Here is a 21,587-nt window from a genome sequence, read left to right as displayed (position 1 = left end):
TCACCTTCAAAGGTAGCCCCACGTAGAGCGCATTGCAGTAGTCCAAGCGGGAGATAGAGCGCATTGCAGTAGTCCAAGCGGGACAGGGTGGGCCCAATCACAGGGATGAGCCGGGGGTGGGGGGAGGAGGGCCCGGGATATGTAATGGGTCAGAACAGGGGGGGAGACACAGGGATGCGCCTGTGTGAGTTTGAAGGGGGACTCTGAGGCTCCATTTAACAGACTGAGCCACAGCAACGCGTGGCAGGGCCAGCTAGTATATATATATAAAGCCATAGTGGCATTAGGCCAGCTGAAGGCTTTTGCAATGGTCAGTTCCCTTGGCTTCGAGGCAGAGTGGAATATTACAATTATATGAGTCGTGCCGGTAGAATGATGTTCTGTCATGTTGCTGTTGTTGTTGCTTCTTGTTTGTAAGCCACTTTGGGATTCGTTGTATGGGAAAGCTGCATAGAAATGCAATCAATCAAGTGTGGGGGATGACACAGAACACCTCTAGACTGTCACCGTTTTCTGCAGGAGGGATATGAGCGCTCGCTCACCGGTTTGCGTATTTGAAGTGGATTCGAGGGCTCTGTTGCCCCAGAGCAACAAATCCGCTTCTTTCTCCCTTCTTCTTTTTAAAGCTGTGACAGGCTCTTTGTGGTTTGGGCAGTGACAGGGGGAGTGCATTAAAAAGCGTGGGATGAATGAATGAATGATTAACGGAAAGACGGCTTAAACGCCCTGCAAGCAAATCAGGACACATGCTTATTGTTGCTTAACCACCCTATAAACAAATCAGAATAGATGGCGAATAAAGACTAGGTATAAACCAACCTCCCTGTAAGCTTTGTGCAGGCAAACCCAAAGAACAAGAATCAGGAGATTCATGCACACAGGAACTGACACACCATCTCTCCGCAGTTCATGCATTCTGTCACGCTGAATACCGGGAACATTCTTTGCCCCACTCTGTTCATTAACTTGCATCGTTCCAATCATTCCACATAGAATCACAGCACTGTTGAGTTGGAAGGGACCCCGAGGGTCATCTAGTCCAACCCCCTGGAAGGCAGGAACCAAAACTAAAGGAACCCTGGCAGATAGCCGCCCAGCCTCTGTTTAAAAACCTCCAAGGAAGGAGAGTCCACCACCTTGCGAGGGAGGCCGTTCCACTGTCAGAACGACTCTTGCTGTCAGAATGTCCTTCCTAATATTCAGTCAGAATATCCTTTCCTGTAACTTGAATCCATTGGTTTGGGTCCTACCCCACCGGAGCAGCCCAAAACAAGCTTGCTCCACCGTTCACTTGACAGCCCTATCACCTCTCAGTCTTCTGCAAGGTAAATATACTCAGCTCCCTCAACTGTTCCTCATAAGGCTTGGTTTCCAGACCCTTGATCATCTTGGTCTCCCTCCTCTGCAAACATTCCAGCTTGTCAAGATCCTCCTTAAACTGGGGTGCCCAGAACTGGGCACAATGATTGCTGCTGAGCCATTGTCAATCTGCCTGCCAAGACCTCAGCAACCATGCTTCAGCCATTAGCAGAAAACAACTCCCATTCTCTCCCTCGAGCAGATAGATAAGCTCAACAGAAGCTGTTTTTAGGTATCTGGGACTTGAGTGACTAACTAAACCTTGTCCAGTAAACAAAGGTCCCATTGGCATAAGAAAATAGGCCCACGGCCTCCTCCAGAATCTTAAAGAAACAGCCTCCCTTATAATGCCATGGAAGGGATCCTGAGGATCATCTAGTCCAACCCCTCGCAATGCAGGAATATGCACCTCTCCCATATGGGGATTGAACCTGCAACATTGGCATTGTCACCACAGTGCTCTAAAAAGTTGAGCTATGTCCCTTCCAGCTCTGCAGTTCTACGATTCCATTCTACGTTCTCATTTCTTCCTAACCAGAACCTACCTAGGAGGGGGGTTATTATTAGCCTTTCTTATACACATGATTGGCTCCTGCCAAGGGAGAAGAAATGGCCAATGCTTCCCAATGAGAAGGCTTAAAGAGGAATTTGTATTCACACACCATTTTTCGAAGACATCATGAGAGCAGGTCTCTCCAGGGGGTCCCCACGCCTGGCTGGATGATTCACCAGCCGTATCAGCCTAAAAACCCTCGGAAGCCATCTCTGTAGATCGGCTTCTTCTATTATAATTTATTGCCTCACTATCTTAATAAGGGTATCTGCAGACAGATTATATTTTCTGGGCAGGATTTTAGCAGCTATCGGAACTTTAGGTTTGCATAATCAAAGCGGATTCAAATGATCTGCCTGCCTAGCACAACAAATCCACTTTAACACACACACACAATTTGGTGCCTCTGTGGGGGTGGGGTTCTTGAATATTGATTGTTGCTTCTTGTATGAATATGTGAAAACAATTAAATATTGGGGGCGGGGGACCAGATATTATGTGGTTTGGAAAGTGATGGGGAAATGAAGTGTGAAATGTGGGGTAAACGGACGATTGATGGTTGGTTAGAGCATGGTGGTGGTAACACCGAGGTTGCAGGTTTGATCCCCGTGTGGGGCAGCTGCCTATTCCTGCATCGCAGGGGGTTGGACTAGATGATCCTTGGGGCCCCTTCCAACTCTGTAATTCTATGATTATATGGCATGTAAACACCCTGTAAGCTAATCAGAAGAGATGCTCAGTAAATGCCAAATATAGCCTAACCAATCCATAAACCCACTGCATGCAGATCAGGATGAATGCTGAATAAAGGGGTCATTTGGCAGAACCTTAAATTAGCTTTATTAAATTAAGAGCATCACCTTTGTGTCTGATAACAATACCATTTGAAAACATTTAAAAACAACAAAGCCTTTCATGATGAGCCTTCCTGGTTGCCTGCTCTTCCCTCTATCTTTTTCTTGCAGAGAGTTATGCATCTTCAAACCCTCCTGGACAAGCACTGTGCAGAGTCAGTGCTAGGGAGCTCAAAGCAGGCCATGTCAAATTCTCCCCTTTTATTCTCACTTCAATAGCGTGCGGTGTAAGGAAAGCCAGAGCACACTTTTTGTTCCTGAATCAAAATCGGAGGCACTATTTTTTCCTCCTTTTGAAAAAGGATTGCTTTTAACCTAAAGGAAAAGCAACCCTAGTTTTTCTTCATGAGGCACCATGGAATATAGAACTTCCATGTTCAGACATAGTCAGTGCTCATTGACTACCAGTTTGCTGGGGAGCAACTGCAGGGCAAGGCTGTCGCCTTCATGCCCTGCTTGTGGGCTCCCCAGAAGCATCGGACTGGTCTCTATTGGAAGCAGGATGCTGTGCTAAGGTAACTTTCCGTTCTGACCCAGCAGGTATCCTCTTACATTGTGTAAGGATTTTTAGCCCATTCTTCGATTTTTCTAAAAGGGTTCCCAGAGTTGCTTATTTTGGAGCCTAAAAAGAGGTTCCTGGGGTGGCTTACAAGTCAATAAAAACAATGCAGTTTCTGCCCACCATGCTTGCAATCTACCCAAAGGCACGACATCAGAGGAAAATCGAATCGGGAGGGAGGAGGAAATAAGAAAAACCACATACCTGTTCTTTCGCTATGCGTTTTCCTAATGGCCAGCTGAGATGGAAACAGCCCTCTCTTTCGAGTGGGTGCCTCAACTTGGAAGAGGTAAGGCCAAGAGTGGTGACTAATGCAAAGAACGAACAGGCAATTTCCTTTATGGGCAGGTAATCGCGCTGCATCTTTGCATCAGAATTACTCACTGTCAGATGAGGTCACTCGCTTTGAGTAGGGGCTACGGCCTTGCAGGGAGCCTTGATCTAGTTACCCGCGGCATGGGAGCAGGCAAATGTCTGCTTGTTGCTGAGCAAGAGCAATTGTGCCAACAAGGTCACCCAGGTTACAGACTGAGAGACCCGAGGGGCACCCATGGAGGTCATCCAGCCTGACCCCCTCACTCGACGCTGGATCAACAATGATGCAATTACAGCACACGCAAGAGATGGCCACCGTCCTTCTGGCCTTTTGTTCGGTGGGGGGCAGAACCTCAGTTTGCTATGTATTTTTAATTGATTTTTTATTGGGGGGCAGCTGCCCCCCCCCCAGGCTATGCCCATGTTGGGAAGCTTCTCTTTGCATTTAGTTGATATGCAATTTAGTTTCTAGTCCTGCCCTCTGGGGCAACAGAGAACAGCTCTGCTCCATCTTCTGTAATGACAGCCCTTCAGATATTTGAAGGTAAAGGTAAAGGGACCCCTGACAATTAAGTCCAGTCGCAAATGACTCTGGTGTTGCGGCGCTCATCTCGCTTTAAAGGCCAAGGGAACTGGCGTTTGTCCACTTCCGCAGACAGTTTTCCTGGGTCATGTGGCCAGCATGACAAAGCCGCTTCTGGCGAACCAGAGCAGTGCACGGAAACGCCATTTACCTTCCTGGCAGAGCGGTACCTATTTATCTACTTGCACTTTGAGGTGCTTTCAAACTGCTAGGTTGGCAGGAGCTGGGACCGAGCAACAGGAGCTCACCCCGTCACGGGGATTCGAACTGCCAACCTTTTGATCAGCAAGCGCAAGCGGTTTAACCCACAGCGCCACCTGCACCCCTTTATTTGAAGGTAATGCCTGCCAATTAAACAGTCGCGGCTTTCCCCACAGCCTCCTGGGAGCTGCAGTTTGTTAAGGGTGATGAGATTTGTCCCTCCCCAATTCCCCCCAAAGGGCTACAATTCCCAGAGTTCCCTGGGAAGTAGGACTGACCATTAAACCTCTCTGAGAACTGTGGCTCTGCGAGGGTCTCCTAACAACTCTCAGCTGCTTTAACAAACTGCCCAGGAAGCCACGACTGTTCAAAGTCCCATAATGTCACTTTCATTGTAAAGTGCCTCCCCTTAATCTCTCATCCAAGCTAAACACATGCAGCTCTTTCAAACATTCCTCTGGTGTGACCCAGGTTGGGACATCCCTAAGTAGGTGATTTGAATCCAGGTCTCCCTGGTCTGATTATTCCATCCTCTCCGCTACCCTGCACTAATCCTCTGATCTCGTGACCTGCCCGCTTCCTCCCTTTCCCTAGAAATGCAGTGCAAATGCACTCCCAGTTGCCTCTCCCTCCCTCTGCATGGAGCATATAGAATAATGTGTTAGATTTAGGGGCGTATGCAGATGGCCACTTACGAAGTAGCAACTTGTGGGCATAAATCCATACGGGGAGCCACCATCTGCCTGGAGCATCCGCCCATGCGCTGAGGAGAGCTGTACTGGCTCCTCTGCTTCCCTGGATTCCCTAATTGGTTGCGGAAGTGCGATAAAAACCTCTCCAGGTGGGCCAGCGCTATGGATGATCAGCACCCCAGGTGGCTGCCTGCTCACTGAGAAGTTATCACTTGGGAAATGGCTCTCTGTATTCCCTCTGTGCTGATGCAGTTTGGTAACCTTTAGAGGGTACAGGATCTATGTTTTAGTTACAGGTAGGTAGCCGTGTTGTCCTGACGTAGTTGAAACAAAATAAAAAAAATTCCTTCCAGCAGCACCTTAGAGACCAACTAAGTTTGTCATTGGTATGAGCTTTCATGTGCATGCACACTTCTTCAGATAGGGTATCTATCTAAAAGAGATAAATAGGGACGCGGGTGGCGCTGTGGTCTAAACCACTGAGCCTAGGGCTTGCAGATCGGAAGGTCGGCAGTTCGAATCTAACCTGGAGTACTGTGTCCAGTTCTGGGCACCGCAGTTCAAGAAGGATAATGACAAGCTGGAACGTGTCCAGAAGAGGGCAACCAAAATGGTCAAAGGCCTGGAAACGATGCCTTATGAGGAATGGCTTAGGGAGCTGGGTATGTTTAGCCTGGAGAAGAGAAGGTTAAGGCGTGATATGATAGCCATGTTCAAATATATAAAAGGATGTCATATAGAGAAGGGAGAAAGGTTGTTTTCTGCTGCTCCAGAGAAGCGGACACGGAACAATGGATTCAAACTACAAGAAAGAAGATTCCACCTAAACATTAGGAAGAACTTCCTGATAGTAAGAGCTGTTTGGCAGTGGAATTTGCTACCAAGGAGTGTGGTGGAGTCTCCTTCTTTGGAGGTCTTTAAGCAGAGGCTTGACAGGCATATGTCAAGAATGCTTTGATGGTGTTTCCTGCTCGGCAGGGGGTTGGACTGGATGGTCCTTGTGGTCTCTTCCAACTCTACGATTCTATGATTCTATGAATCCCCGCAACTAGGTGAGCTCCTGTTCAGTGCCTGCTCCTGCCAACCTAGCAGTTTGAAAGCACGTCAAGTGCAAGTAGATAAATAGGTACCACTCTGGCGGGAAGGTAAATGGCGTTTCCGTGCGCTACTCTACTTTCGCCATAAGCAGCTTAGTCATGCTGACCACATGACCTGGAAAAACTGTCTGCGGAGCAGACAAAAGCCAGCTCCCTCGGCCTGTAAAGCAAAATGAGTGCTGCAACCTCAGAGTCGTTCGTGACGGGACTTAATTGTCAGGGGTCTTTTACCTTTACCTTTTTATGTAAAATAACTCGCATCGCATATGGAAGAACTCCTTCATCGAAGATTTCCTTTGCCGTGTAAAGATTTTTGTATTGTACTGTACCTGAATTGGCTCCCAAACGTTTATTCCAACGGGCCACTTGAAAATTGCTTAGGGTCTTGGATGACCACTTAATGATGTTCCTGCTTGTTGTAGCAGTTGCAATGTGCTGCGCTAGATGCTGCGTACTTTTAAATTGTATTTTAAATGCTTTTTTTATTTCTAGCATGCCGGGCAGCATTCACCGAAGCAATCACACAGTGGAACAACTTCCGCTTGAGCAGCTAGACTCCCCCAATCTCTCCTCCTTTCACTTGTGGCCTGTTCCATCCACAGATCTGCTCTGGCGGTTTTTGGGAACGCCCCAGGACAGATTTAGAGGGGAACCCATTTTTTAATTGTGTTATAGAACCATAGAATCGTAGAGTTGGAAGGGACCCCATGGGTCATCTAGTCCAACCCCCTGCAATGCAGAAATCTCAGCTAAAGCATCTATGGCAGACGGCCATCCGACCTCCACTTAAAAACCTCCAAAGAAGGAAGATATTATTTTCATTCCATAAGATTCCGTAGGGTGGCATATATGGATGAAAACATGTGCTTTCTATTCTCACAACAGCCTTGTGGAGTTGTGTAGGGTCAAAAAATGATAGGCTCCAGGTCACCTGAAAAGCTTTGTGGCTGAATGGAGATTTGAACTCAGGCCTCCAAGATCCTAAGCAGTACACCACACAGACTCTCATGATGCAGGCTGCTTATAAGCCAGTGTTGATCACTGCTTTTAAAAAAAAATGAATTGATCCCTTCTTCTTTCTCCCCTCCTCTACCTCTTCTTCTCCCTCTCCCCTCCCAGGCTGCAAACTCATCTTCCCTCCTTGGGATGGCGGCATCCGCTACCGAGGCTTGACTCGTGAACAGGTGAAGACTGCTCGCTTCCTGCCCTTCGACTACGAGATCGAATATGTGTGCCGGCCCGAGCGCGAGATTGTGGGGCCCAAAGTGCGGAAGTGCCTGTCCAACGGCACCTGGACGGACAGTGATGTCGAGAGCCGCTGCTGTGAGTCCCATGTGGCAGAGGGGGAAGAGGTGTTATTGCCATGCATGTCTTTCTGCTTGCCCCCAGAGCCAGGCCAGGCTGCGGAGAGGGGCTGAACCACTGTCCAGACTTGGCAATGAGCTGGATGAGGGTTAGTTAAGCTGAATCTGAATCATGGCAAGTGGGCTGGTAGCTCCTGAGGCTGGGGATTTACCTGCCCTGGATGGGATGACACCCCCTCCTGTGTCAGGGGCTGGTCTGAATAGGAAGATTGAGGAATGCAATCACAGGAAGGTCAGATCCTAGCAGAAGAGGAAAGGGAATATTCGCCCACCCCCTTTGCTTCCAACATCTCCAGAAGCAGGGAGACAGGCAGACACACAAGCTGCACAGTTGAGAGAGGAGCTGCCCAGCTTTGAGATAGTAGATAAGCAACCAGAAGCGAGGGGGCAGCTGGGCAATACATCGGTCAAGAGTGGGGGGGAAATCCCCACCCTCCCCCCAAACTCAGAGGTTCGAGCATGTCAGAGAACAAACGAAACACGGGGGGGGGCAACTTCCATTTGGCGCGCTCCTTGCTGCGGAAATCGCAAGGAGGAGTCAGAGTAGGCAACTAATGTCTTTGCAGAGAGTTGCCCGTTTGTGCTTGTAACAGAATGCTCGTTAATTCTTATTGGTGAGCCACCAGAAGGGAGATTGGAACTCTGATACTTGACATCCTGAAGGTGCAGGTGTGTGGCTGGGGAGCTCTCCTTGATTCAACGGGATCACGTGATGTCCAAATGTAAATAATAATAATAATAATAATAATAATAATAATAATAATAATATTTATACCCCGCCCATCTGGCTGGGTTTCCCCAGCTACTCTGGGAGGCTTCCAACAGAACATTAAAATACAATAGTCTATTAAACATTAATAGATTCTGTGGGGTCACGAAGAGTCGGACACGACTAAACGACTAAACAACAACAACAACATTAAACATTAAAAGTTTCCCTAAACAGGGCTGCCTTCAGATGTCTCCTAAAAGTCTGGTAGTTGTTTTTCTCTTTGACATCTGGTGGGAGGGCATTCCACAGGGCGTTCTCTTTGACATCTGGTGAGAGCGTGTTCCACAGGGCAGGCGCCACTACCGAGAAGGCCCTCTGCTTGGTTCCCTGTAACCTGGCTTCTCGCAGTGAGGGAACCACCAGAAGGCCCTTGGCGCTGGACCTCAGTGTCTGGGGAGAAGGCTGTTTAGGGCTTTAAATAGCTCTAAGTGACTTAAGCTACCAAGCCAAGCTACATTACTCTAGTAATTGTGCCGTGCTTCTCAAACGACTGCTTCTTTCCTTTCCCCTGCAGTGCGCACCTGTCCCAAGATGCATCTGAGCCTGGAGAATGGGCAAGTGCATGTCCGGGCGATTGAGCGGGTGCCTGTGGAGGGCACCTGGGTGGAGTATCGCTGCAATCCTGGCTTCCACCTGGTGGGCAGCCCCCGTAGCAACTGCACCAAGGTGGGCCGCTGGAGTTCCTCCAAGCCTGTCTGCGAATGTAAGTCACAAAGCAGGGAAGCGGGTGGAGTAGTGGGATCTGGGCAAATGGATGGGTGTCCTGGGGCGGGGGGGGGGAGAGAATTGCACACACACACCCCAATGATTGAACCATAACCCCTAGATTCTCATATTTTTAAAAGTCAAATTCTAGCATTTGTGGAACCTGAAATGTGCAACAAAAAAAGCACAGGCACCATTATTCCCTCTTTTTTGGTGAGAAGCTGGCCCGCTGCTCCCCTTTCAGTATTTTTCTTTATTTTCACGAGCAGCACCCCTGGGAAAATTCCTGTGGACACCCATAACTATATTTGGAGCAGAAAGTTCTCACTCAGAAAATAAGTGTGTGGATCTGTGACATTAGCAGAAGTTTCCATATAATGGGCTTAGAATTAACACCACAACAGCTATATTTGATACTTTCTTTGTACATGATGCCCTCTGGCTCTTGTTCCTCTTCTCTGCTGAGAGAATAAGGAATGAAATGGTACTTCTATGGAAAAAGCACTCTGGAATATAAGGCACTTGCTTGGGAATTTCAAGAAAACTAAAAACCAGTGCAGCTTTTATATTGGTGATTAAAATCAGTGCAGGTTTGATAGCGTCAGGCTGCCACCTTGATTAAAAAATAGTCACCCATTGTATCTAAACATAGACAAGAACCTGCTCCTGGATCTCAGGAATCACCATGCAATTATTTGGTTATGGTGTCTTAAGAAATGTGCAGATGCATGCCAAACAAGCAAGCAACTTTCCAAAATATATAGGAGATGAGTTGCAAGAATGAGGTTACGAGAAAGGCTTTGGTGTGGAAAGAACTGGGATGGGGTTTCAGGAAAGCCTCTGGTCCCCTGGATTGTGCTAACAAACTGGTGGCCACACAATAGATGGCTGGTGTACATTTGCACCATTGGCAGAGGCTGAAAGTGTATAGCAGGGATGGGAAACTTGTGAGCGCCCACATATTGTTGGACTCCAATTCCCATCCGCCCCAGATCAGCAGCGCCTGGAGGGCGGCAGTCTCCCCATTCCTGGGGTACAGAATTCACAGTCTCATACTCCCATCAGGGTCACCCAAGGAGGTAAGGTCAAAGGGAAAGAGCCAGACTAAGAATGAAGAAGGGCTCACCAGTTTGGCCCATTATAGCCATTTTCCTGGTATCTCTGTCCTGGCAGAGGCATATTGGTTGGCATAGTAGGGCTTTTGCCGAGATCCCTTATTGCGAGTTTCCTTATATATTTCCCTTCCCGCAAAGTGGAATAAGAGTACTTCCCGCAAAGTGCATAAGAGCCCATCATGCAGTTAGAAGAAGAGGAGGAGTAGGAGGAAGAGTTTGGATTTGATATCCGGCTTTATCACTACCCGAAGGAGTCTCAAAGCGGCTAACATTCTCCTTTCCCTTCCTCCCCCACAACAAACACTCTGTGAGGTGAGTGAGGCTGAGAGACTTCAGAGAAGTGTGACTAGCCCAAGGTCACCCAGCAGCTGCCTGTGGAGGAGCGGAGACGCGAACCCGGTTCCCCAGATTACGAGTCTACCGCTCTTAACCACTACACCACACTGGCTCTCCAGTTTAAAAGAGGCAATATAAAATTGCAAGGGCATCAAATGTCATCAAGTAAAACATTAGTTATGGCGGTAAACATCTCAAAAATAACAATGTAAAGGGAGCAATCAGTGACAGGCCTTCTGGAACAGCCATCTCTTGGGCATACTCTAAAAAGGACGAAGTGTCGGACCCTGGTAAATTTTTCCATAGGTGCTTGAACCCCCACAGGGGAAGTGGGTGTTACCCAGTGAAGTTAAGTCATGACAGGCAAGGCCAGATCAAGCAGGTAAAGTCCAGTCTAGGTAGGCAAAGCCAAATCACCCCCCCCCCCGAACAGGCTGGATCAGTCTGGTCAGAAACTCTCTTAGACAGAAAGCAGAGAAAATCAGTACCTTGGACAGCTCCAAGCATCCCTGGAGCTCTTTTGTACCAAGCTGGGAGCTAAAACCAACTGAACACATAGTGCACTTTCCACAGAGGAAGTCGCCTTATACTGGCCCTCACCTGACTTTTCAGTCTTTGACTTCTGCAGAGTTGGGGAGCAGGAGAGACAGCTGTGGACTCTGAGGGTGGTGGTGGGGCTGTGTTATCTGGCCAGGAGGCTCCTGGAAATTGTACTGGTGATTCTCCTCCACTGAGGAAGCAGCCTGAATCTCATGGCCTTGAGTATTCTGCTGCACACTGCAAGTGCCCACGGTCTGGGGTCATGGCATCTATGGAGTGGGGCTGGTACCAAAAAGGCCCTGCTCCTGGTGGCAGCTGACTGTGTCTCATATGAAGTGGTACTTGGAGCAAGGCCTCAGATGTTGTACAGAGCATGTGGGGGGGGGAGGACCATATGGAAGAAGGTTGCCCTTAACATACCAGAGCCAACACAGCTTCCAAAAATAAGCAGGAACTTCATCCTCAGTATTAATATTAGAAGTTCGCACTTTGGGATTGCAGCTGGGACTTGTCTGAGTGATCCACTAAAGTAGATTTATATACTAATTAAATCAATTAAGGTTTATGATCCTAGGTATTTTTAATTGTGCTTACAGGATGATAAGATTTCCCTCAATTCTGCATTACTTAATCTGTCCTTACAAACTTAATTTAAATTTCTATTAAAAACCTGTGGTGGTTCAGGCACTCTCCCAGGCCGGCTTACCCAGAATGCCTTGCTCTGACAAAGGACCTCTTCCTCAAAGGGAAACATGGGGTGGGCTGGATGCTCTGCATCTCCCCACAAGAACTGGGTGTGTGGGCTGGCCAGCAAAAAAGCTCATGGAGGCCCCTGGGCTGCAAATTTGCCACGTCCGTTGCCTGAGACAGTTGCCTCAGTTTGCCTAATATTGGGGACTGACCTCTCTTTTGGGTCTGATTGCTTTTTCTACCTTGCTCCCTTCCACAGTGTGGCGCCCTCCTGTTTACATACCTGGATCAGGTGAGTTGTGTTCTGACTGCCCTTCACCCTTGCTCTCCCACATCTACAAAGATGTCTCGCCTTCACCCTTTGCCGAATCTTGGCCTTGGCTTGCATGGTTTTCCTTGTGACAAATGGTTGCCTTCGCTTCTTGCAGCTGACCCTAAGGGACCCGATAAGAGACAGAGCTTTGATACCCCTCCCCGCCCCACTGGGATCCTGAACCCAGTAGTGAGACAGGCTGCAAACTTGTACACACGCCTGCCTGGCAGCAAGTCCCACTGAACTCAGCAGACCTTACATTTGAGTAGAGGAAGGCCCTGCTGCCCTCTCACGTAGAAATAAAGGTGTGTTAGCATCACGAGGAAGTACATACAGATTCCACATGCCTCCCTAATCCCAGGCTGACCTACATCCCCTGGCTGGAATGCCATGCAGCTCAGAGCTCTTCTTGGACCAAGCTAAAGTAGCAGGTTGGTAACGTGGCAGAGATAACAAGCAAGGAGAAGGAATAGGCAAGCGGTTGCTTTAGGGAGAAGATGGGAGTTAAAACGTCGGCTCAGTCTTGTGTCCCTTTTGCTAGGGCAGAGAAGGGACTCACCAGGTGTTGCTAGACTACAGCTCCCATCATTCCTGACCACTGGCCATGCTTGCTGAGGCTGGTGGGAACTGAAGTCCAACACCAACTAGAGAGCCACATGTTTCCCATCTCTACACCAGGGCTAAGGCTGAACACAAGTGCTGTTGCTGTGGTCAAAGTTCGCAGAGGAAAGGAGGCCCAATGGGAGGATTTGTAGACGACGGATTTATCTGCCTTTTAAAAACGAACCCACCACATCCAAATCAATCTGCTTAAATACTTTCTCTTACCAGTAAAATTGCAAGTGTTAAAAGCTTTTTGTGGGCGATTCCACTAAAGGCTGCGAGCGGAGGGTGTGCCTTTTCAATGCTCCTCCATGTTTTCAGGGTGAAACATTCCTTGTATATACAAATACTAGTGTAGATCAAGGAGAAGGCTCAGTGGAAACCTTCCTCCTGATAGGCTAGATTTTCACATGCAGGGAGGTTGAGGTTTGTGGGGGGGGGAGGCAGTATTCAAATATACTGATACATCACACACAGCCTGAAATGAAAACTCTCCCCACTTTACTGCTTGAGTGCAAAAACAAGCCTTTGCAATTTAATAAATGAAAGCTACCCCCCAAAGGGAAGGCTCTACATAAGATTGCAGTGGCGGGTGCCGTTTCTTTCGCCATAACTAGCTACAAAGAAGAGAGGATTTTGGCGCACACATCTACACTTTAACTGCCATGGCTTCTCCCCAAAGAATCCTGGGAACTGTAGTTTGTTAAGGGCGCTGAGAGTTGTTAGGAGACCCCTGTTCCCCTCACAGAACTACAACCCCCAGAGTTCCGCAGGGAAGAGAGGCTGGTTGTTAAACCACTCTGGGAATTGCAGTTCTGCGAGAAGATGAATAGTACAGATGTGACATGGAACATGAAAAATTGTGGACATTAACCTCTGAGCACACAAAGAGTGCCTTTCCTTCACAGCTGATTGACCTTGGTCAATCCATAGGCATCTTTACCCTGGCCTGTGATGGTGAAGTTGCTTTGTTTTGTGGGGTGCCTGTCTTTGGCTGAATTTATACTGTTCAAAATATTAAAAATTCCTTCAGTAGCACCTTAAAGACCAACTAAGTTTTTGTTTTGGTATGAGCTTTCGTGTGCATGCACACTTCTTCAGACACGAAAGCTCATACCAAAATAAAAACTTAGTTGGTCTTTAAGGTGCTACTGAAGGAATTTTTTTATTTTGCTTCGACTCAGACCAACACGGCTACCTACCTGTAACTTATACTGTTCAGTTCCATTCGGAACAGTTTTACTGGTTTTATAATCTAAATAGTTTTACTTTCTTTTTAAACTTGTCTATTTTGTAGCTGCAACCCGCCCTGGGAACCGTACAGTGAAGGGTGGCTTAAACACACACACAAAACCTAATAAAATAATAACTAAATCTAGGATACAGGGTGGCTTAAGGGTTAGAAAGCATGGCATTCATTTTATCTAAGTGTATACCCCACCCTCCCTCCCCAAGGAGCTCAGGATCACCCCACTTTATCTTCACAACAGCTCTATGAGGTAGGTTAGCCTGATGGAGAATGTCTGGCCCAAGGTCATCCCGTGAAGTCCATGGCTGAGCATCAATTTGAATCCGGCTCTCCCTTTTCTCAAGCCAACATCTTAACCGTTCTGCTTAAAACTAGCTCTCATCCATGCATCCAAAAGCGCCAGCTCCTCTCTCTCAACGTGTGCTTACCTTTCCATAGTGTTCTGTCACCCCTGGTTTTGAGGGCATTTCAGGGGTTGGGTACAGAATCAGTTTCATGCTGTTACTCAAGCTGAAAATAGCCTAAAGGGTAACAACATTTCTCTCCCTCTACCCACCCCAGTTTCTGTACCGGCCAGGCGGTCTCTTTCTGCAGCGCACAGCATTCAGTGTTCCCCATGTATCACGGATGCATCTCAACTGTTGCTTTCAAGGGCAAGAGTCTGTTCCAGTCTCTCCCCCCCCCCCCCGAATGTGGGGCGCACCTGCCCAGAATCCTTGATCGGCGGTGCTTAACGGAGCAGTAGCCGTCGCCACTGATGTGGCCAGACTGTCTCCATCCTGGCCCATCTGCATGCACACTTTGTCTCTCCGTCAAGCCTGAGCCTTCTTGTCCGGACGCCACTTCCTCTGTTCTTTCCCTTTGGGTCATTCTTTATGCTGTCAAGAGTGAGACTGGCTCCTTTTCTCATCTCGCCCGTCAGAAGCTCTCTAGTTTCGAGTCTCTTGACACACATTGTTCATGTGCACCCCACCCCCACCCCACCCCCCACGGTCATCAGGAACTGGTATGGAAGATGCCAGGGTTGCTCTAGCTTCTCACTAGGAATCTTCACCCAGGTGGGGTCCAGAATACTGGTGGCAAGGGAAGCTGCTGCCTGCTGTTCTGTATCCTGAGAGGCAGCAGCGTTCAAGGGTCTCAGGCCTAGAGGGAGGTCTTTCTCATTATTTATATACACAAGACAGAGCATCAAAAAGCATAACTGCACTAATCTGATCCGGAATCCGGAAGCACCTCCCGCCGTGACTTCCGCCAACACAGCCCCCTGGGCACCCTGAACCTCCTCCACTGTTCCCTCCTCTTTGCCCCCTTCTCTGTTGGGGTGAGGGTGCTAGTGGAACGCCCTCTCCGCTAGAGCTGCTCAGCTGAGGGACTGGTGCTGTAGCCTCTGGCACCTCCCCCTCGGAAGTGCCTTGATCCGCCCCCTGCAGCTCTCTCTCTGGAAGGCTAGCCCTCTCTGCATCCTCAAGGGTCTGCACCTGGCTTAAAAGCAGTGCATGTGAAAAGGATCTAGGAGTCTTGGTAGACCACAAACTTGACATGAGTCAACAGTGTGATGCAGCAGCTAAAAAAAGCCAATGCAATTCTGGGCTGCATCAATAGGAGTATAGCGTCTAGATCAAGGGAAGTAATAGTACCACTGTATTCTGCTCTGGTCAGACCTCACCTGGAATACTGTGTCCAGTTCTGCGCACCATAGTTCAAGAAGGATACTGACAAGCTGGACAGTGTCCAGAGGAGGACAACCAAAATGGTCAAAGGCCTGGAAGCAATACCTTATGAGGAACGGTTTAGGGAGCTGGGTATGTTTAGCCTGGAGAAGAGAAGGTTAAGGGGTGATATGATAGCCATGTTCCCAAGAATGCCAGGGATTGACACTGGGACCCTAAGCCCTCGAAGCGGGTGATCTACCAGCTGAGGTGCAGCTCTTCCCCTGCCTGCAGTCAGGAATATTCTCTTCTCTGCAAAGGTCAGGATCGCTTCCACCGTATATCAGAGATGAGATTTGGGCTACAGAGACCTGGGTTTGAAAGCCAACTCTGCCGTGAAGCTCAAGGGACGTGGCCTGACAGCATACAGGCAGCCGGTGCAAGCCTTCAAGCTCTGGAGAAATGTGCCAGCGATAGTCTGCCCCCACCAGCCGTCTAGCCACCATCTGGACTGGTGCACAAGTGGAAGCCTCCAGACCAGGCCCAAGCATTGTGATAACTGAGCCTTGAGGTTATTAATGCATGAAATTGTATACGTTCCAGCTGTAGCGCAGATTTTTTTATATATATATATATATATATATATATATATATATATATACACACACACACACACACACACACACACACACACACACACACGCTATGGGAAGGCTGTTTTGGGAAATGGCATTTTCACGTCAAACATGCTTTGCTTTGTGGCGCTGTGGGTTAAACCACTGAGCCTAGGGCTTGCCGATCAGAAGGTTGGCGGTTCGAATCCCTGTGATGGGATGAGCTCCCGTTGCTTGGTCCCAGCTCCTGCCAACCTAGCAGTTCAAAAGCACGTCAAAGTGCAAGTAAATAAATAGGAACCGCTACAGACAGCAGGAAGGTAAAGGGCGTTTCCATGTGCTGCTCTGGTTTGCCAGAAGCGGCTTTGTCATGCTGGCCACATGACCTGGAAGCTGTACGCCGGCTCCCTCGGCCAATAATGCGAGATGAGCGCGCAACCCCAGAGTCGGTCACGACTGGACCTAACGGTCAGGGGTCCCTTTACCTTTACCTTTATACTCATGCTATGGGAAGGCTGTTTTGGGAAATGGCATTTTCACGTCAAACGTGCTTTGCTTTCACAGCCTTTTCCTTCAGGAGCCAGCTGCCCTAGTGGTTGGGCTCCCCATCAACAGCTAATGCGTTCAAACAAACGCCACCAGGTAGATGCACCAGCTTCTCTTATCTGCAGCACTGTCCCTCTTATTATGAGACGGGACTTCTCAAGGAGCTACAGGAAGGACATGGGTAGGGGATGATTCTAGGTGTCTTCTTGTCCCCTTCCCACACAGTTATCGAGTGTGTGGCTTGTCTAGGCCAACAAGCAGCAAAATGACCTCTTCCTTCCTGGCCAGAATGCGTCCATCTATTTAATGACATCAGATTACTGAATACCAAGCAGTGAGGTAAATACCTTGTTTTTCATGGGCTGTTTGCCTCTCTTCTGGCATCCATCCCTCGGGGTTTTAAAGACCACCACAAGCCCATGTGACTGCCTCTCTCTGGAAATTCGTCATCCTCTGCCAGGGATGAGTAAGCACTATGTTGTTTTATATCACTTTTAAAATTCATTTCATTGTATTTAAAAGCATTTCCAACCTGCATGATATTTTATATATCTAAAAAAAATTTTAAAAAAATCCCCAAGTGGTATACAAAAATATCATAAAAACAGTAAAACAGCATAATAAAAGCAGTACACCGTCAGTATGAAAACAGATAAAAACCAGGGGATCGGGAATTCAGAAACAAGAGGTTCTTGTGGGTCAGGGAAATCCTGGGCAAATGAAGAAAATGTCTTCACAAGACATCTGAAGCCACTGGATCAATGCTATTTCACATATGGCAGAGGCATAGGGCTCGGTGGTGCAGGAGCTTTGGTGGAAAAGGCCCCTTTGGGGGTCACCAGCCTTGTATTCTGTTGGGTAGGGTAGCATGAATAAAAGTTCCCCAGATGATCTAAGTCAGTAGTCCTCAGCTTCTTGAGATCTATGACCCACCTTTAGCCCAAAGATGTGTTTGAGTACCCACTTCATTTTTTCTTTGCCGTATGGTGGCAGTAGCGCTGGTGTAACTCACCTTATGTTAGGCTGCATCCCAGTCATGCCATCTGACCCAGCACCTGAAGATCTAAGTGATTGTACAGATCTTTACAGGTGCAAGCGGCCTGCCAAGTGACCTACTTGTTGGGCATTGGACGGGCTCTAATTTTTTGGTAATGACAGACTATAGCTTCCAGCCCATAGATAGAATCATAGAATCATAGAGTTGGAAGAGACCACAAGGGCCATCCAGTCCAAACCCCTGCCGAGCAGGAAACACCATCAAAGCATTCTTGACATATGCCTGTCAAGCCTCTGCTTAAAGACCTCCAAAGAAGGAGACTCCACCACACTCCTTGGTAGCAAATTCCACTGCCGAACAGCTCTTACTGTCAGGAAGTTCTTCCTAATGTTTAGGTGGAATCTTCTTTCTTGTAGCTTGAATCCATTGCTCCGTGTCCGCTTCTCTGGAGCAGCAGAAAACAACCTTTCTCCCTCCTCTATATGACATCCTTTTATATATTTGAACATGGCTATCATATCACCCCTTAACCTTCTCTTCTCCAGGCTAAACATACCCAGCTCCCCAAGCCGTTCCTCATAAGGCATGATTTAAGGCAACATATGCTTTAAAAGTTAAGTATTTTGGAGATGGCACTTAAAACTTTCTACTAGACCCTAATATATATATGGGAGGCCCTATGTGTCTCCCTCCAGCTATGTTAAGTCAGTCCATTATGTTCTTCTTGGCCTCGGTCCAGTATACCTGAAGGAGCGTCTCCACCTCCATCATTCTGCCTGGACACTGAGGTCCAGCGCCGAGGGCCTTCTGGCGGTTCCCTCGTTGTGAGAAGCCAAGTTGCAGGGAACTAGGCAGAGGGCCTTCTCGGTGGTGGCGCCTGCCCTGTGGAACGCCCTCCCAACAGATGTCAAAGAGGAAAACAACTACCAGACTTTTAGAAGACATCTGAAGGCAGCCCTGTTCAGGGTGGCTTTTAATGTTTAATAGATTATTGTGTTTTATTTTTCTGTTGGAAGCCGCCCAGAGTGGCTGGGGAAACCCAGCCAGATGGGCGGGGTATAAATAATTTATTATTATTATTATTATTATTATTATTATTATTATTATTATTATTATTAGTGCATGTAGGAAAAGCAAGGCACCTCGTCACTCTGGGAAGATGTCCTATTCCTAACTCTGGGAGGACAGGGTAGGGAATGTGATCAAAGGACGACCTAATCTGCCCAAGTCCAAAGCCTGACATCCCAAACCCCTAGTTTCCATGAAAGATCAGTAGGGTTCAGGGCAGCCTGCACCAACCTGGCTACTTCCGGATGTTTTGAAATGCAGTTTTCAATGGCTGGGGCTGATGGGAGTTGTAGTCCAAAACAGCCAGGGAAGGGTGGAGAGGGAAGGCTAGCTTGGGGCAGGCGTAGCCAGTGATGTGCCCTCTGGAGGTTAGTGAACTACAATTCCCTTCATTCCTGACCGTCGGCTATGCTGCCTCTGATGGGAGTTCTAGTTCAGCAACACCTGGCAGGCGCCACGTTGGTTATCCCCTAGGCCCTGATGGGTGAGAGCAGGGAGATTTGGAGAACCAAGAATTGATCATTTCTGCTTCCACTTACCCTCCTCCCCTCCCCCTCCCTGTTTTCTTTTGTGCGTGCCCTTTCCTCTTCCCGAGACTCCGTTTCCCCGCCAGGGGTGAACCCCAGCGAGCGGCTGGTGAAAGTACATTGATCTGCAGGGAAGCTCTTTATTCCTTTCTTTGCTTCCGTTCCTTTCCCAGCCACCTCCGCATGTCTCCGTGCCAGGAAAATGTCAGCAGCCAGCAGGGAGGGGAGCTGGTGACATACACCACCTCCTCCCCGTTTCCCAAAGCTGGGAAAAGAGCCGAGGACTTCACAGTGCGCGCGCCCCCCCCTCCACCAGTACCACCAAACACACACACACACACACACACACACACACACACACACACACACACACACACATATTCCACCATCGTTGTATCATCTGGGCTCCCCCTTCCAGTGAATCTAGGAATCCTGGCTCCCAGTGTCTCTGTTCTAAACCAGAAAACTGTTCTCTCTCTCCCCCCCCACACACCAGGAAAGGGAACAGATCTGATGCAGTTCAAAGCAACTGCATTTAGCTTGTTTTCACATCAGGCCACCCCCCACCCCACTTTATCTGTTGCTGAACTAGTGTATAGAAAGAGTTTCTTCTGGTCAGCTGGAAGTTGAGAAGCATGATGCACACCTTAGACCAGGCATAGGCAACCTTGGCTCTCCAGATGTTTTGGAACTACAACTCCCATGATCCCTGGCTAACGGGGCCAGTGGTCAGGGATCATGGGAGTTGTAGTTCCAAAACATACGGAGAGCCAAGGTTGCCTATGGCTGCCTTAGATGGAGCTCTGTCTGCATGTGGGGCTGGGATCCGTTTGCTCCCCACACCCTGCCCTACACCCCTGTCCTTCATTAAGCCGTTCCCACTGCATCCTTTGTGTCAGTGCTCTCCGCACCTCTCAGAATGCGCCTCTGCTTCTCCCTCGGTGTCAACTGTTTTGATCGATCCCATCTGCCTTTTCTCCTCTCCTCTCCTTTTCTCCCTCCCCCACCATCCCCTGTCCCCCTGCGCTGTACATCTCCTCTCCTCTCCCCCCCCCCTCTGCTTTGCCTCCAGATGATCCGTTTATTCCGCATTTGTCCTCGTTTGCTTGGGCACAGTTTACGCAGAGGTTAGATTACGGGCACTTCCAGGCTCTCGCTTGTTTGGGGGGTGGGATCCAGTCACATATCAGCACGTTCAGGTTGCACAACTATGGAAGCTCTTGTGCAAAGGCAGGTAAATGAAACCCCGATTCCCGAAAAGATCGGACTCTTGTGGTAAGGCAAGTGATGGCACTGGGAAGGGTGGAGTGACATTTGCTTGGATGCGATGTCGTCGTCCAGCCTCCGGACAAACAAATCAGAGTGAATGCTCATTAAATAGCCAGCGTGTCATCTAATCTCCTTGCAAACAATGCCCAACAGCCTGTCCGTCCGGAAATGCCTTACATCCAGGCTTCACTGAGCATTAGTTCAGATCTGTTTGTGGGGCAGTTATGCGGCAATGAGCGTTTCTCCTGATTTGCTTGCGTCTATTTAATTTCTGTGTCTTCCTGTTAGACATTTGCCCACCCCACACTTTTCAATGAATTTCCCCAACACTTTCCCAAACTACAAAAAAACCTCCCAATTCTTCTTTTTTTTAAAAAAAGTGTACTTGTTAGGGCAACAGGGCCCTTCCATCCGTGTTGATAGCGCAAACCTAAAGTTCTGAGATGTGAGCGACTCCCTCCAGAAAAAGCCTGAAGGCACCTTTCATCAGCTTCTTCTTCAACCCTCCTTCATCCTTGACCCCATCGCTGTGTTTCCTCTCTCTGAATCTCTGCATCCCTGTCAGTTCCCCTTCTCCCTCCGTCCCTGCAGCAGCCCAACTCTCAACCCCAGCTCCATCTTTCCGTGTCTCCTCTACTCCCTTTCTGCCAGGCTTCACCAGCTGCTTTTCCACCCCTTCAATCCATCTCTATCTCCCTTCTCTCTCTCTCTCTCTCTCTCTCTCTCTCTCTCTCTCTCTCTCTCTCTCTCTCTCTCTCTCTCATCTCGGCCCCCACCAACTTTCTCCTCCGTTCTTTAGGCCTGTGCCACCTCCTCCCACAAACCTCCATGCATCTTCTCCTCACTGACCCTTTACACCAGCCTCCTCTCCATCCCCTCACCACAGGGATGTGGGACACACCTGTGGCTCTCCAGAGGTTGTCGGTTTCCAACTCCCATCAGCTCCACCCTGCATGGTCAGTGTTCATGGGAGCTGGACCCCAGCAAGACCTGGAGCTAGCCTGAGGTCCTTCTAGT

The sequence above is a fragment of the Zootoca vivipara genome, chromosome 2 (genome assembly GCF_963506605.1).
Source record: "Zootoca vivipara chromosome 2, rZooViv1.1, whole genome shotgun sequence".
Classification (NCBI taxonomy): Eukaryota; Metazoa; Chordata; class Lepidosauria; order Squamata; family Lacertidae; genus Zootoca; species Zootoca vivipara.
This window is presented reverse-complemented; position numbering follows the sequence as displayed.